The sequence below is a fragment of the Theropithecus gelada genome, chromosome 4 (assembly GCF_003255815.1).
Source record: "Theropithecus gelada isolate Dixy chromosome 4, Tgel_1.0, whole genome shotgun sequence".
Taxonomy (NCBI): Eukaryota; Metazoa; Chordata; class Mammalia; order Primates; family Cercopithecidae; genus Theropithecus; species Theropithecus gelada.
Window position 1 is genome coordinate 20,316,874 of NC_037671.1, and position 15,666 is coordinate 20,332,539.

The window sequence follows — 15,666 nt, forward strand, 5'->3', positions numbered from 1 at the left end:
GGTCTCGAACTCCTGAGCTCAGGCAGTCCACCCGCTTCAGCCTCCCAAAGTGCTAGGATTACAGGCGTGAGCCACTGTGCCTGGCCACATACGGTCTTAATGAGTAAACAGACAGAAAATCTAGGCAGAGAAATTAAAACTTTTAAAGCAGGAAAATTCTATTGTAAAAAATATAATAATTGAAATTTTAAAATTGCTCATTTGGTTTAATAGCAGATTGGAGATGGCAGAATAAATAATTAGTGAACTTTAAGATAGATAAATAAAAATAGTTAACTTGAAAAACAGAGAAAAAAATTCCAAAGAAAAAAGGAACACAGCCTCTGGGATTTGTGGGATAATATTTAAGATAATGTAACATACATATAATTAAATTCCCAGAAGGGAAATTAAATGAAAATGAGGCCCCCACAAGATTGTTTTTGACAAAGTAATGACCAAAGAGAACATCACATTTATCCAGTACATTGATGACATCATGTTAATTGGACCAGCTGAGGAGGAAGTGGAGACCTTGGTATCACACATGGGCTTCAGAACGTAGGACATAAAACCTATGAATATTCAGGGACCAGCCACAACAGTAAAATTTTTAAATATCCCCTCCAAAGTAAGGACGAATTATTGCATCTCCCACCTCCTACCACTAAGAAGAAACCATAATGCCTGGTGGGCCTCTTTGGGTCATAGAGGCAGATATTCTGTGCCTAGGAATATTTCTCCCACCCATTTAACAGGTAAGATGAAAGCAACAAACTTTCAGTGGGGTTGAAAGCAGGAAAGGACACAACATCAAGTCCAGGCTGTGATGCAAACAGTCCTGTCACTTGGGCCATACACCCTGACAGCCCCTGTGTTATTACATTAGAGATATCAGTGGTGGGAAAAGGTATTATGTGGGGTTTATGGGAAGTCCTCCTAAGAGGACTAAGAGGATTACAACATACTGTAACCCTAGGGTCCCAGAGCACAGTGATGCCAGTTGGGGCAGATATTAACACACCTTTCAGAAAAAGGCTCTTGGCACGCTGTTGGGTTTTGGTAGAGACAGAGTGCCTGGCCATTGGACACTAAATGACCAGGCAACTGTAATTCCACATCATGAGCTGGACTCTGTCAGAGCTACCAAGTTCTAAAGGTGAACAAGCCCAGCAATTCATCACAAAGTGGAAATGTTCCATCCAGAAATGCACAAGCAGAACCAGAGGGCACAAGCAAGCTGTCCACGCAGCTGCTGCAGACTCTGTGTCACCCACCACTATGGAACTGGCACTTCTCCCTCAGCACACGGTGTCCAGTGGCTTAATCCTTTAGAATCAGCTGCCGGAAAAGGAAGAAGCCCCAGCCTGGTTCATAGTAGGCCAACCTATTACATGGGGAGGCAAAAACGGATGGTATCTCTACTACAACCCCATTCGGAGGCAGCCTTGAAAGACAGCAGTGAAGCAAAATCCTCCCATTGTATACAGCTCAGGCAGTGCACCAGGCTATCCACCTTTGTGCAGAAGAATAAGTGGTGCAAGGTAAGAATATATGTAGATAGGTGGCTGGCATCATTTGGTCATCTGGTGAGAGACTGGGAAGAAGAAAGACTGGAAGATCAGGAACCAGCCAGTCAAGAGAAGACGCATAAGGATAGATATACAACACTGGGCACAAAGTGTGAAGATCTTTGTAGCACATGTTAATGCCAATCAGAATATAACTGCCCCAAAATAGCTTGAATAGTTGATATTGCCAGCTTCTGTCATCAGCCACACCAAGGTTGGCAAAAAGGGTACATAAACATGGTCACTGTATTAGTATGTTCTCACAATTGCTATAAACAACGACCTGAGACTGGGTAGTTTACAAAGAAAAGAGGTTTAATTGACTCACAGTTCCACAGACTGTACAGGAGGCATGACTGGGGAGGCTTCAGGAAACTTAACAATCATGGCAGAAAGTGAAGGAGAAGCAAGAACATATTTACATGGCTGGCAGGCGAGAAGGAGAGAGAGAAGGGGGAGGTGCTACACACTTTCAAATAACCAGATGTCATGAGAATTCTACGACAAGAACAGCAAGGGAGAAGTCCAAACCCATGATTCAGTCACTTCCCACCAGGGAATTCAATAACCTCCAACCCTGGGAATTACAATTTGACATGAGATTTGGGTGGAGACACAGAGTCAAACCATATCAGTCACCATGGTAGCAGGGGTGGAGGCTACACACAGGCCTTACAGCTCTGACCAAGGCTGATATGATGACTCACCTGCCGGCAGCAAAGGCCAATGCTGGTTCCACAATCAATCCCCACCCCTTGATGGGACCAGCCAGTCCCTTGGTAGCAAGTTGACTATATTCTATATTGGACTCCTTCCACTCAGGAAGGAGCAGAGATTTTGACAAGTATAAATATCTTTTTGGGGAGAGAGTTTGCCTTTTCTGTCCATAGAGAGCAGTACTGGCACCAGCACAGGACCTCGTATAACATTGCAATAAGCCAGGGGATCCACTTTATAATGAAGGGAGTATAACATTGAACACATGATCATAGAATCTACTGGTCATACCGTATACCTCACTACACAGAAGCTACTGGCCCGAGGACAGAATCGTCTGCTGAACGCACAGCCCCCTTGCTGTTATTGTGGTAAAGATCTCACGAGATCTGGTTGTTTGAAAATATGTGGCTTCTCCCCCTTCTCTCTCTCTCTCCTGGTGCTCTCAAAGGTGATGCCTGGCAAAACTGAGTCATCATCTTACAGAACACGGTGTATACTTTCAGTCAATGACCCTTATGCAGTGATTTATAGCTCCACGTTTTTTTCTGATACCAAATGTGTGATGTCTTTTCCAAAACCAACAAGCAATTCTCCAACTCTGACACCAACTGGGTATGCAATAATTTAATTAAATTCTGACACTAACTACCCACAGTTAGTGCAGACCCCGCAGATTAAGGGCTCAGTGTCACAAGACTGCCCCCACTTCAGACACCAGCCCCAAGCAAGAGCCCCAGGCACCCCACACTGCTGCCCAGTTGACTCCAAATTCAGAGGTTCCCCTTGGATTCAATAATTCACGAGAATGACTCATAGAACTCAGGGAAGTGTTTCATTTATGATTACTAGATTATTATAAAGGATATAACTCAGAGACCAGCAAATGAAACACTTGTATACGAATAGGGCAAAGCATGGAGGGGCCAGGGTGGGGTAGTGAGAACGTCCACGCCCTCTCCATGTGTGCCACCCTCCCAGCACAACAGTGTGTTCACCAACCTGGAAGCTGCTGGAACCTGTCATTTAGGGGTTTTTATGGAGGTTTCATTATGTAAGCATAATTGATTAAATCATTGGCCATTGGTGATTGAATTCAATCTCCAGCCCTTCTCCCCTCCCAGGTTGGAGGGTGGGGCTAAAAGTCCTAACCCTCCCACACTGTGGTTGGTTTTTCAGGTAACCAGCCCCATCCAGACGCTATCTCATTAGCATACAAAAGACAGTAAATTCCAAGGGTTTTAGGAGTTCCTTGCCACAAACTAAGGACAAAGATCAAATATTTATTATTTAGTATACCACAGTTCTCAATAGGTGGAAGGCATAGGTCTAAGAATCAATGAGTGAAATTAAAAGTGCCTCTTCTTCCATCACCCCCCAGTGACTCTCTGGCCAGTTTGTGCCTTCAGCACCTACAATTCTGGGCTCTGTAAGTTTAGAGGTCCTGGTCCCCAAAAGATAATTCTTTTGCCAGGAGACACAGCAAGAGTCAAATGGAACTGTAAGGTACCACTGCCATCTGGGCACTTCAAGCTCCTTATGTCCAGGGACCAGCAGACAAGAGTCACCATCCGGACAGAAGTAATGACCCCAGTCATCAGAAGAACATAGGGGCTGCTTTATACTGTGAGGCAGGAATAGATTTGACACTCCCACGATCCACGTGGATGCTTCTTGGTATTCCCTCGTCCTATTTTGACGGTGAATGCAGAAGTGCAGCAGCTCCATCATGAGAAGGGCATGGCAAGCAGGCGTCCATACCTCTCAGGATTTAGGGTCTAGGTTACATCCTGTGATGGTTAATTTTCTGTGTCAACTTGGCTTAGGCCATGGTGCTCATTTGTTTGGTCAAACACCTGTCTAGATGTTGCCCTGAAGGTATTTTGTAGATGTGATTCACATTGACAATCAGTTGACTTTCAGTAAAGGAGCTTATTCTCAATAATAGAGGTGGACGTCATCCAATCAGTTGAAGGCCTTGAGAGCAAATCTGAGATTTCCCAGAAAAGAAGGAATTCTGCCTCAATATTACAATGGAGAAATCCTGCCTGAGTTTCCTGTTTGCTGGCCTCCCCTATAGATTTCAGACTTGCCAGCTCCCAATTCCATGAGTCAATTCCTTAAAATAAATCAGTCTCCTCCCCAACCCTTCTCTCTGAAGAGGGAAAGAGAGAGAAAGAGATGTCCTATTGGTTCTGTTTCTCGGAAGAATCTTGACTGATACATACACATGACTAAGCAAATCACTGAGACCAGGAGGTATGCTAGCTGAGGACGAGAGGAATTTAGAATGGATTGTGAGGATGAGTATCAGTTGCAGGCCCAAACCCACCTGGAGCAGTAGAGGTTACAGTTTATTCCACTATCCTTCTATTTCTAAGTTCCCTCAAGAAAAGGAGCACAAGAGCCCTGGAAGAGTTGCTCCCATAACTTATACGAAGAAGTAAATCCAAGAGGCACAAAGAGTAATGTGTGATGGAAACTATGATGCATTGCCCAGGTTCCCCTTTGGGAATGAAGGACTTTTTTTCCCAGGTGCTAGAAGAGCTACCAGCAGGAAGCCTTCTGCTGTCAGCCTCATATGGAGAATGAACTGGCTGAAAAGAGCTGCATTGTCCAAGGTCCTGCCTCCTTCCTGTGTTGGCCCACTTCAATGACTGATGAATGAGAGCAGGAAAAAGGCACGGCTCTCTCCACTCCCAAGGATCATCCCAGCTTCAAAACTCCCCATAGGAACTGGCTGAAGACTCTATTGAGACTGCATTGCAGGTTGACTTTTCCCTGTGCTTAATCTTATTTCCTCCAATTGCTGAGAAAGAGATGTTAACATCTCCCAACTATGATTGTGAGTTGAGCAAAAAAAGACAAACAATATAGTAAATACTATATTATTTCATTTATGTGGAAGTCAAGAACAGGTAAAAACTAACCTATGATGATGAAAGTCAGAACTGTGTGTGTGTGTGTGTGTGTGTGTGTGTGTGTGTAGGGTGGTTATTGATTGGGAAGGGGCACAGAAGAATCTTCTGGTTGATGGAATGGTCTGCAACTTGATCTGGTAGTGGTTACATGGTGAATACCTACGTAAAAACACCAAACTATATATTTAAATTTGTGCAACTGAATATATCTAAGTTACATCTACATTTAACAAATGGTGCTTTAAAAGGTAAGTCAAGCTCATCTGAATCCCAGTTGAGTCCTTTGCCAGATGCATCACCTTTTGGAAGCCATTTTTCTCTAGGCTTCAGTTTTCTCAATCCCAAAATGAGGGATTGGACTGGATATTTGAGTTACATGCCATGAGTCTATCAAAACAGCTCTTTAAAGTATTTTTGCAAATTGAAGAAAAAAACATTTTTAAAGGGCAGCTTGCAAAAGAAAAACAAATGGTTTCAGAGACATGTAAAAAAACCAAAAAGACAGCATTTTAAATCTAGATTTTATATATATACATATACATATATTTAAAAATTAAATGCAAATATTTAGTGTAGCTTTTTGTTGTTTCCAAAGCTTTTCTTCTACCATTTCTTCTTCCCCAGAAAACTCAGAATCTCACAACCACAGGGTTTGGTGGGGTTCACGTCACCCTCAGTTCCAGGGATGGGCCATCATGGGTTGACCAGTATAATTTCAACCCCTGTGCCCACAGAATTTATCCCATGATGACAAAACAGAATGGAACCCAGTCCCAAGCCAATCAGCTATCACATTCCCTTGGCCTCTTAGGTTGGCTCAAGAGTGAGCTGGCACCATAAATTGATACAATCCAAAGGAGCATCAGACTTTTGTCTAATAGTTGAACAAAAAGAACATCTGACCACCACCCCAACCACCCTCATGGAAGCTCGTGGTCCTGGGAGCTGCTGGAAGCCTCTTACTACCTTGAGGGAGTTGGCTTAGGAGCAAAATCAACCATGAGAAGCCAGAGGATCTCAGCAAACAGAGCCACAGTCTTAACAAATGACCCTTGCACTCAAACCACACCTAAAGCCTGCCCTTCCTCTAGACTTTGCAATTACAACAGATGTGTTCATCTGTTTTTTGCATTGCTATAAAGAAATACCTGAGACTACATAATTTCTTAAAAATAAATAACCAAAAACTGCAATGCTCTACAGGCATGGCACCAACATCTGCCTGGCTTCTGGCGAGGCCTCAGGAAGCTTATGATCATGGCAGCAGGTGAAGGGGAGCCAGGGTATCGCATGGCAAGAATGGGAGCAAGAGAGAGGGGCGAGGTCCCAGACTCTTGTAAACAACTAGATCTGGCATGAACTCATTGAGCAAGAACTCACTGATCACCAAGGAGATGGTGCTAAGCCATTCATGAGAGCTCTGCCTCCAAGATCCAATCATCTCCCACCAGGCTCCACCTCCAACACTGGAAATCACATTTCAACATGAGATTTGGAGGGAGAACATATCCAAACCATATCAGGAGATAATAAATTCCTTTTATTATTTAAGCCAGTGCGAGTTAGGATTTTTCTCAACTGCAACCAACATTGTTTCATTTTATACAGCAGTGTCAGTGAGAATTCTGGAAAACTGACATCAACATGCAGCTGGTAGGAAAAAAACCTGATGCTACCTTTAGGAGGATAATTTGGCAATACGCATCAAAAGATCTAAATATGGGCCATATCCTTCAACCTACTGCATAAACTTGTAATATTTATTCATTCGTTCAACAAATATTTAAGCCCTGACTATGTGCCAAGCACCATTCTAGGAATCAGGAGTTTAGCAGTGAACAAAACAAAGTCCCTTATGGAACCTGCCTTAGGAAACAATCAAGGCTGTGTAAAAATTCTACAGAAGTTAAGAAGAAATTATTTAGGCAGATAGTAAGTGTATGGGAGTCCTCAGTGAGGCTTTTCTTTTTAATGAAAAGCAGCCCCAAATCATTTTCTAACGAAGAGCAGCCTGTAAAGAAAAGTTGTAGACATAAGCAAGCTGGGAGCTTGCACAGGTGAATGCCAACAGGAATTAGGGACTAGACATGTTCAAGATGGCAGCTCCATCTTCCCTTCTCTTTGTCAGCCATGTGTACAGTAAGGAGCAGATAAGATGGCTCCGATCAACTAGAAAGCCCATTTGCATAATAAGATTAGGGTGGGAGACCAGCCTTATTACCCATGCACTATGTAAACATCATACCTCATGGAACCAATCTATGAGTCCTATGCAAATCAAACACAACCTCCTCATACTGGACTATAAAATCTGGCACATTCACCACCAGCTGGTCTTTTCTGCTTGGAGACCCCTTTCTTTATAGAGAGAGCTGTTTCTCCTTCTCTTCTCTTCTGCCTATTAAACCTCTGCCTTGTGTGTGTCCATGTCTTAAATTTTCCTGGCACATGACAATGAACCCCAGGGTATATACTCCAGACAACACAGTCACTTCAGAAGATTTATCTATTCTGTTCCTAGAAAATCTCATGGTCTCTGCCCAAAAGCTCCTAGATGTGATAAACAACTTCAGCAAAGTTTCAAGATATTAATACAAAATCAATGTACAAAAATCAGTAGCATTTCTATACACCAGCCATGTCCAAGATAAGAGCCAAATCAAGAATGCAATCCCATTCACAGTAGCCACAAAATGAATAAAATACTTAGGAATACAACTAATAGGAAAGGTGAAAGATTTCTACAATGAGATTTACAAAACACTGCTCAAAGAAATCAGACATGACACAAACAAATGGAAAAACATTCCATGCTCATGGATAGGAAGAATCAATATTGTTAAAATGGCCATACTGCCCAAAGTAATTTACAGATTCAATGTTACTCCTATCAAACTACCAATGACATTCTTCACATGCATATGCAACAATCCATATGCAACAAAAAATGAGCTCAAATAGCCAAGGCAATGCTAAGCAAAAAGAACAAAGCTGGAGGCATCACATTACTTGACTTCAAACTATACTACAAGGCTACAGTAACCAAAACAACATGACACTGGTACAAAAACAGACACATAGACCAATGGAATAGAATAGAGAGCCCAGAAAGAATGCCACACACATCCACAACTATCTGATCTTTGACAAAGTTGACAAAAACAAACAATGGGAAAAGGACTTCCTATTCAATAAATGGTGCTGGGATAACTGGCTAGCCATATGCAAAAGGTTGAAACTGGACCCCTTCCTCATAACCATAAAGGAAAATCTATTCAAGATGAATAAACAAGTTCAGCAAAGACTTAAATGTAAAACCTAAAACCTAAAAACCCTAGAAGATAACCTAGGAAATACCCTTCTGGACATAAGCCCTGGCAAGGACTTCATGACAAAGATGCCAAAAGCAATTGCGACAAAAACAAAAATTGACAAATGGGATCTAGTTAAACTGAAGAGCTTCTGCATAGCAAAATACACTATCAATGGAGTAAATAGACAACCTATAGAATGGGAGAAAAATTTTGCAAACTATACGTCCAACAAAGGTCTAATAGCCAAAATCTGTAGGGAACTTAAACAAATTAACAAGCAAAAACCAAACAACCCCCCATTAAAAAGTAGTCAAAGGGCCAGGCGCAGTGGCTCACCCCTGTAGTCCCTGCACTTTGGGAGGCCGAGGTGGGCAGATCACTTGAAGTCAGGATTACCAGACCAGCCTGGCCAACATGGCAAAACCCCATCTCTATTAAAAATACAAAAAATTAGCCGGGTGTGGTGGCATGTGCCTGTAATGCCAGCTACTTGGGAGGCTGAGGTGGGAGAATGGCTGGAACCCAGGAGGCAGAAGTTGCAGTGAGCCGAGATCACGCCACTGCACTCCAGTCTGGGTGACAGAGCAAGACTCTGTCTTAAAAAAAAAAAAAAAAAAGTGATCAAAGGACAGGAACAGACACTTTTCAAAAGAAGACATACAGGCAGCCAACAAGCATATGAAAAAAACTGCTCAGCATCACTAATTAGAGAAATGCAATTCCAAATCACAATGTGATACCATCTTACAATAGTCAGAATGGCTATGATAAAAAAGTCAAAAAGTAACAGATGCTGGCAAGGTTGCAGAGAAAAGGAAACCCTTATACACTGTTGATGGGAATGTAAATTAGTTCAGCCATTGTGGAAGACAGTCTGGCAATTTCTCAAAGAACTTAAAACAGAACTACCATTTGACCCTGCAATCCCATTATTGGGTACATACCCAAAGGAATAAAAATCATTCTACCATAAAGACACACACACACACACGTGTTCACTGCAGCAATATTCACAATAGCAAAGACACGGAATCAACCTAAATGCCCATCAACAGTAGACTGGATAAAGAACATGTGGTACATATACACCATGGAATACTACACAGCCTTAAAAAAGGAATGAGATCATGTCCTTTGCAGCAACATGGGTGGAGCTGGAGGCCATTATGCTAAAAGAATTAACTCAGGAACAGAAAACCAAATACTGCATGTTCTCACTTATAAGTGAGAGCTAAACACTGAGTACACATCGACACAAAGAAGGGAACAATAGACACTGGGGCCAACTTGATGGTGGCAGGAATATAAATTAGTTCAACCACTGTGGATAGCAGTGTGGCAATTTCTCCCTAGGAGGAGGGAGAGGACCGGAAAACTACCTATCACATGCTATGCTTATTATTTGGTGATAATCTCCACACCAGACCCCCATGACAAGCAATGAACCTCTATAACAAAGATGCACATGTACTCCTGAACCTAAAATAAAAGTTTTTTTAAAAAAGATTTATTGGCCAGGTGCAGTGGCTGACGCCTGTAATCCCAGCACTTTGGGAGGCTGAGGCGGGTACGTCACCTAAGATCAGGAGTTCGAGACCAGCCTGGCCAACATGGTGAAACCCCGTCTCTACTAAAAATACAAAAATTAGCTGGGCATGGTGGCAGGCATCTGTAATCCCTACTACTAGGGAGGTTGAAGCAGGAGAATCGCTTGAACCCAGGAGGTGGAGGTTGCAGTGAGCTGAGACCACACCATTGCACTCCAGCCTGGGCAACAAGAGCAAAACTCTGTCTTAAAAAATATATATATATATATATATGTCTATATATATATGTCTATATATATGTCTATATATATGTCTATATATATGTCTATATATCTGTCTATATATGTCTATATATATATCTACAAGGGTATTAATTTCAGAGCCCTTTATAATAGGGAAAAGTTGGAAATAACATAAATATCCAACAAAAAGAGACTGCATAAATAAACTTGGGGGCAATGACATGCTAAAATGCTATTCAAATTGCAGAAACAATTTAAAACAAGGAAAAATATTCACTATACAGTATACTAGTAGTTTTTTTTTAAAAAGCTGATAAAAGCTGTACTTTATACTTTATGTTTGTAACACTTACGTGTGTATATTTATGTATAAGAAAATCCTGGAATTAGATACTCTAAAATGTCAACAGTTATTTTAAGGAGTGGAAAGAATTGTGGGTAATTTTTATTTTCTTCTTTGTACATCTTTATGTTTTCGTAATTTTCTATCATGAATATGCCTTTCCTTTTGTTATCAGAGAAAATATCAATCTTACAAAATGATCTCAAATTGCTTAAATTAAAAAGTTAATAAGCAACACTCAAGTATTAATATTAAGCCATCTTCGATATCCGAGGTCACCCTCTATAGACATCTTTAAATAAAGGGTCACGCTAGCATCCTCCATTCTACGATAAGATCATGAGTATTTTTTCTAACCACATTTGTCCTTTTTAATGAAGTAAACCAAACTAGGTCTTGGAGCTGGTTAATAACTGCCTGGACTAGACTCTAGGTCTCCTGTCTTGAGATCCAGGACTATTTCCATCACCCGGTACCCTCTGCCCAGCCCACAAGCAACAGCATTAGAATGTATCTGTCATCCAGAGAGAGGTCATTCAATACATTTGGAGAGTATCATCAGTTCCCTAAAAATAACTTGGCAGCTCAGAAGCTCACTGTTTAAAGACTTAAAACTAAAGGACATCCTGAGTTTAAAATGTGAACAAGCACACAGTGGGTTTAAAATGTTTGCATTCTCTTTCTTGCCTTTCGGGTTTACATAATAGAAATTAAAGTGTGCATACACTTAAAGCTACTTCTACACAGGCAGGGTGAAATTGTTGGCACGCTGACGCTGGCAATGAACATTTTTGTCCCTCGACACTTTGATTTGTGCCCTTGCCTGTCCCTCAAATAATCCTACTCTGCTCTCTGTTTTTCGGATTTTCAGTGTAAAAGAGGCATTATGACTTTAATGACTGAATAACAGGCACAAATTTCCATTTCACTTTATTTACCAGCTTAGCTGTGGTTTAATGCAGCATGAATAGAATTTCCCCAGAGGTGGGTCTGAGCTGAACTGACTAGGTTTTTGACTGCCAATTCTTCTGCACGCTAAAATAGCAGCATAACCTATCACACACATTTGTTATCTGTTACTAAGAGAGAATTAGCAACCCGCCCAAAGAAACAGAAATACGGCTGATGACAGCACTTCTCAAAAGGCCAGAAAACCTGTTGGTTTTACATCAAAATGCTCACACAGATACTCAAAAGAAGATAAAATGTTTCCAAACAACCAAAACAAAAGACTTCACTGAAGCTATATTTTTGTTTAAAAAAAAAAAAAGTGCCCAGACGGGGAAAAAAAAAAAAGTGCCCACTTTATAGGTCGTCAGTTCTAATCAAGAATGTATTTCTTTCTGGGCCTGGCGCAGGCGGATCACGAGGTCAGGAGATCGAGACCATCCTGGCTAACACAGTGAAACCCCATCTCTACTAAAAATACAAAAAATTAGCCGGGCGTGGTGGCGGGCGCCTGTAGTCCCAGCTACTTGGGAGGCTGAGGCAGGAGAATGGCGTGAACCTGGGAGGCAGAGCTTGCAGTGAGCCGAGATCGCACCACTGCACTCCAGCCTGGGAGACAGAGGGAGGCTCCGTCTCCAAAAAAAAAAAAGAATATATTTCTTCCCATCAAGCTTGAAGGTAAGTATCTTTAAAACATCAATTTTTTTCAGTAAATATTTCTTTAGTGCCAACTATATGTAGAACCCTCTGAAGGGTTTTAATGACAGCAGGCGATCCAGTGACACCTAAGAGTGTCACCCTGCTCTCAGGTGGCTTATTGTCCAAAGCAATATTATCTCTGGGGTAGGAGACTCAATAAGCCAGAAAGTGCTTCTCAATCTTCATGAAATATGACTCTCTTTTTTCAAAATTATTCTAAAAGGCTGTGAGCCTGAAGTTGATTTCCATGATTAATTTAAGAGGGAAGGGGGAAAGAGAAGATAGTTATACATGAATGTGAAACTTGTGAGTTTGGTTCTGGCCTTTACAGTCAGATAAAGATTTTGAACAAAGTGGACAATAATTTACTGTAAGTAATAAAATAATATTGATCTTGCCATGGAGTGGGAACCAAAACTTCAGGGCCATCCATATGTACTAATTTGGAGATGACAAGCTTGTGGAATCTATTTATAACTTTCACAGTATTTTATGGTTCTTTCTTTCCAAAGAAGCGCACATTATATTGCACAAGGCCTGTGAATATACAAGTATTCTCTGCCAAAAGCAGCTGAGAAAGCAAAAGGATTATCCCAGCATTGTTTTTCAAACCTGAATTTGTAATGGGTAATTGTACAGAAATATTTGGTACTTAACCTTGAAACCCTGAATTCAGGAAAACTTTATGGCCCCAAGGCTACATGGTTTGATGACTCAGATTCGTAAATCCACCAAAAATGAGGATCTGGCCATTTTAACTGTGTCCACCTTTGTGTAGATGTAAAACAAAACCCACAGTGGGCAGCAATGGTGCCTACCACGGTGCTTGCCTGGGCGAAGGGGAGCGGGATCTTGAAAGTTTGTTGAGATGAAGTGGGTATGAATTCTGGCTTCTGTTTAAATAGGTTTGGAAAATAAGGAATCTCCATCCCTCTTAACCTTTGTTCTCAGTGACTCACGTAATACCAGTGTATTAGTAATGTTTTAATTATCCCTGGAATTCAAAATTAGGGACCATCCAGGCAAAGTTTCAGGCAAAGTGATCAAGTATTTACTGTTCCCTTGAAAGAATAAAAACACTGCAGTCAGGGGTTGCACGGGGCGGGAGTGTCTTATTTTCCAGAAGCTGAGTTCTAGGACACAAGTATTTCAACCCGCGATCAGAATTTCCTCGTAGATCTCACCACTTTACCTAGTGAACATCCTAGCTGCTGGCTACACTCCCAGACACCCTCCTTCCCTGATATTATCACAGTCCCCTCCAGGGTGGGCTCCCAATCCGGGTAGGAAGAAAGGTGAGATAGCCAAAGGCACCCTTCTAAGGCTTCTGAGCAGCTTCCCTTCACAAAAGGGTTTTTTGCCTGAGCCTCATCTGAGTACAGTAATTCTTAAATGACACCACAAGATGGATGTTGAATATTACAAACCACGCCTCCTGTCTTTCCCCGCCTGCTTTGTTTTTATAAATTTTAAAAATTATCTTCATCATACCAGCACACAGAGTGCTTTTTGAACCTGTGTGCTGGCTCTTTACAATTTCACTTTCTGGCTCTCATCTATTTGTAAAATTCTTTATTTTTTTTTAATTGGGTGAAAAAAATGTTTTTAACTTTAATAGATTTCTGATTTCTCTATATCTCCCACTGAGGGTTCAAACTTAAAGAAACCAATGACCTCAAAAAGTCAACCTCATGAGGAAGTCAGCAAGATGAAAAACGATATTTAATGTTTTGCACAAGAATATTTGCATTCCCATTGGCCTTTGCAAATGCAACATTTCTCACCCTCTTGGGTTGACTGCAAAGGTGCCCTGGAGAGAAACACAGTATGCACCTCTCTAATGGTTAACATACCGAATTGTTTTAATGGAATAAATGGTGCCGCTCAGGGGCGATTAATGTAGGGACTGTAGGGTGGATTCCTGGTAGAAAGGACTTAAAAGGAAATTGTGCACCAACAATGGTGGCTGCATTAAATATTTTCATCCAAACCTCAAGTATGACTGAATGATTTTAAGGCCTAATTGAATGAACTCTCAATTAAAAGAAGTTGCAAAAAGCTGATGTAAAGTCATAATACATATGGGGTGCTCTGTGTTCTACAAATGCTTTCAGGTCTGCTGGTGGAAACCACTGGTTATGCAATCAGTTGATTTCAAAAAGTATACCTTTTACATTTACATCCAGATAAAAACAGATGAGGTCAAGCCACTAAACATTCTTGTAATTCAAATAGAAGGAAATAGATTAATTGTTTAGGAAAAAAAAAAAAAAAGGACGACTTATGCTGAGACATCTGTACCAATCTTCCTGAATAACTAAGTTAGGGAGGAAAGACAAATTTGGTGACTGTGGGGGCTAAAGTACTAATTTATGGTCCTCTGAAATAGAAGGCGGTGCCTGATGGACATAGGTATCTCCAGTTACTTGGTTTGGCTGGGCGGTGCGCAATTAAGGCTAATGGTGTTCCCAACTACACCCAAGCGCTAGATCTTTCTTTTCCTTCTGGCTCTACCTCACTGATTCTCCCCAGCACCGGCTTTTGGGGGCCAAGGAAAGTTGGGGCCCTCCTTCTCACTCTTCAGACCCCAGGGTGTCCAGCTTGGGTATCGTTAGGCCGAGCTCCTTGACCCCCCGCACCCGGGAGGGGATCTTCCTCTCAGCGAATCGCCCCAGGCCTCTGGGGACCCCAGTTCGCCAGTCCAGGTCGCCGGCCCTGTCACCGAGGCCTAGCCCAAAAAGCTAGCGTCGTCCACTTTGGAAAGCAACGCAGCTTCCTCCTTGGGCACAGTCCCCGCACCCTGGGTCCCGGCTGGTGCTGCGCCGGGTACCTAAGACTTTGACTGGTTAGAGCAGACGACGCCGAGAGCCAGGCCGCCTACAGGCGTCTCCAGCCCTACCCCAGCGCCGGCTACAGAGCCGGAGCCCAGAGCCCCAGCGCAGCGCCGCGCCGGGAGAGAAGCAGCTGTTCCCAACAGCTGGGGGGCGGCGGCGCCCGGCGCCCCAGGTGCTGCCGCGGCCAATCGCAGGCGTCCGGCCCGCCCCCCTCCCCAGCCGGGCGTCGACCCCCGGCCCGCGGGGGAAGGGAGCAGAGAGGTGGAGAGCCGTCCTCTGCACTCGTCTTCCAGCTCCCGCGGCGGGAGGGACAGACCCGAGCCGAAGCCGCGCGCAGTCCCTCGCCCCTAGCCCCGCCGCCGCGCCCCCCGCCCGCCTCGGCGCTCGGACGCTCTCCCCGCGGACCCTCCCCACACCCCACCCAAGGCACCTGATTCCTAAGGAAGAAAAATCTACCTCTAAAGCACCCCCTTCTTCGCTTGAGGACTACCCTCTCTTTTCATTTTTGGCCTCCCCGCCGGGTGAGTGGAAACCGCTTGCACATTCTATAG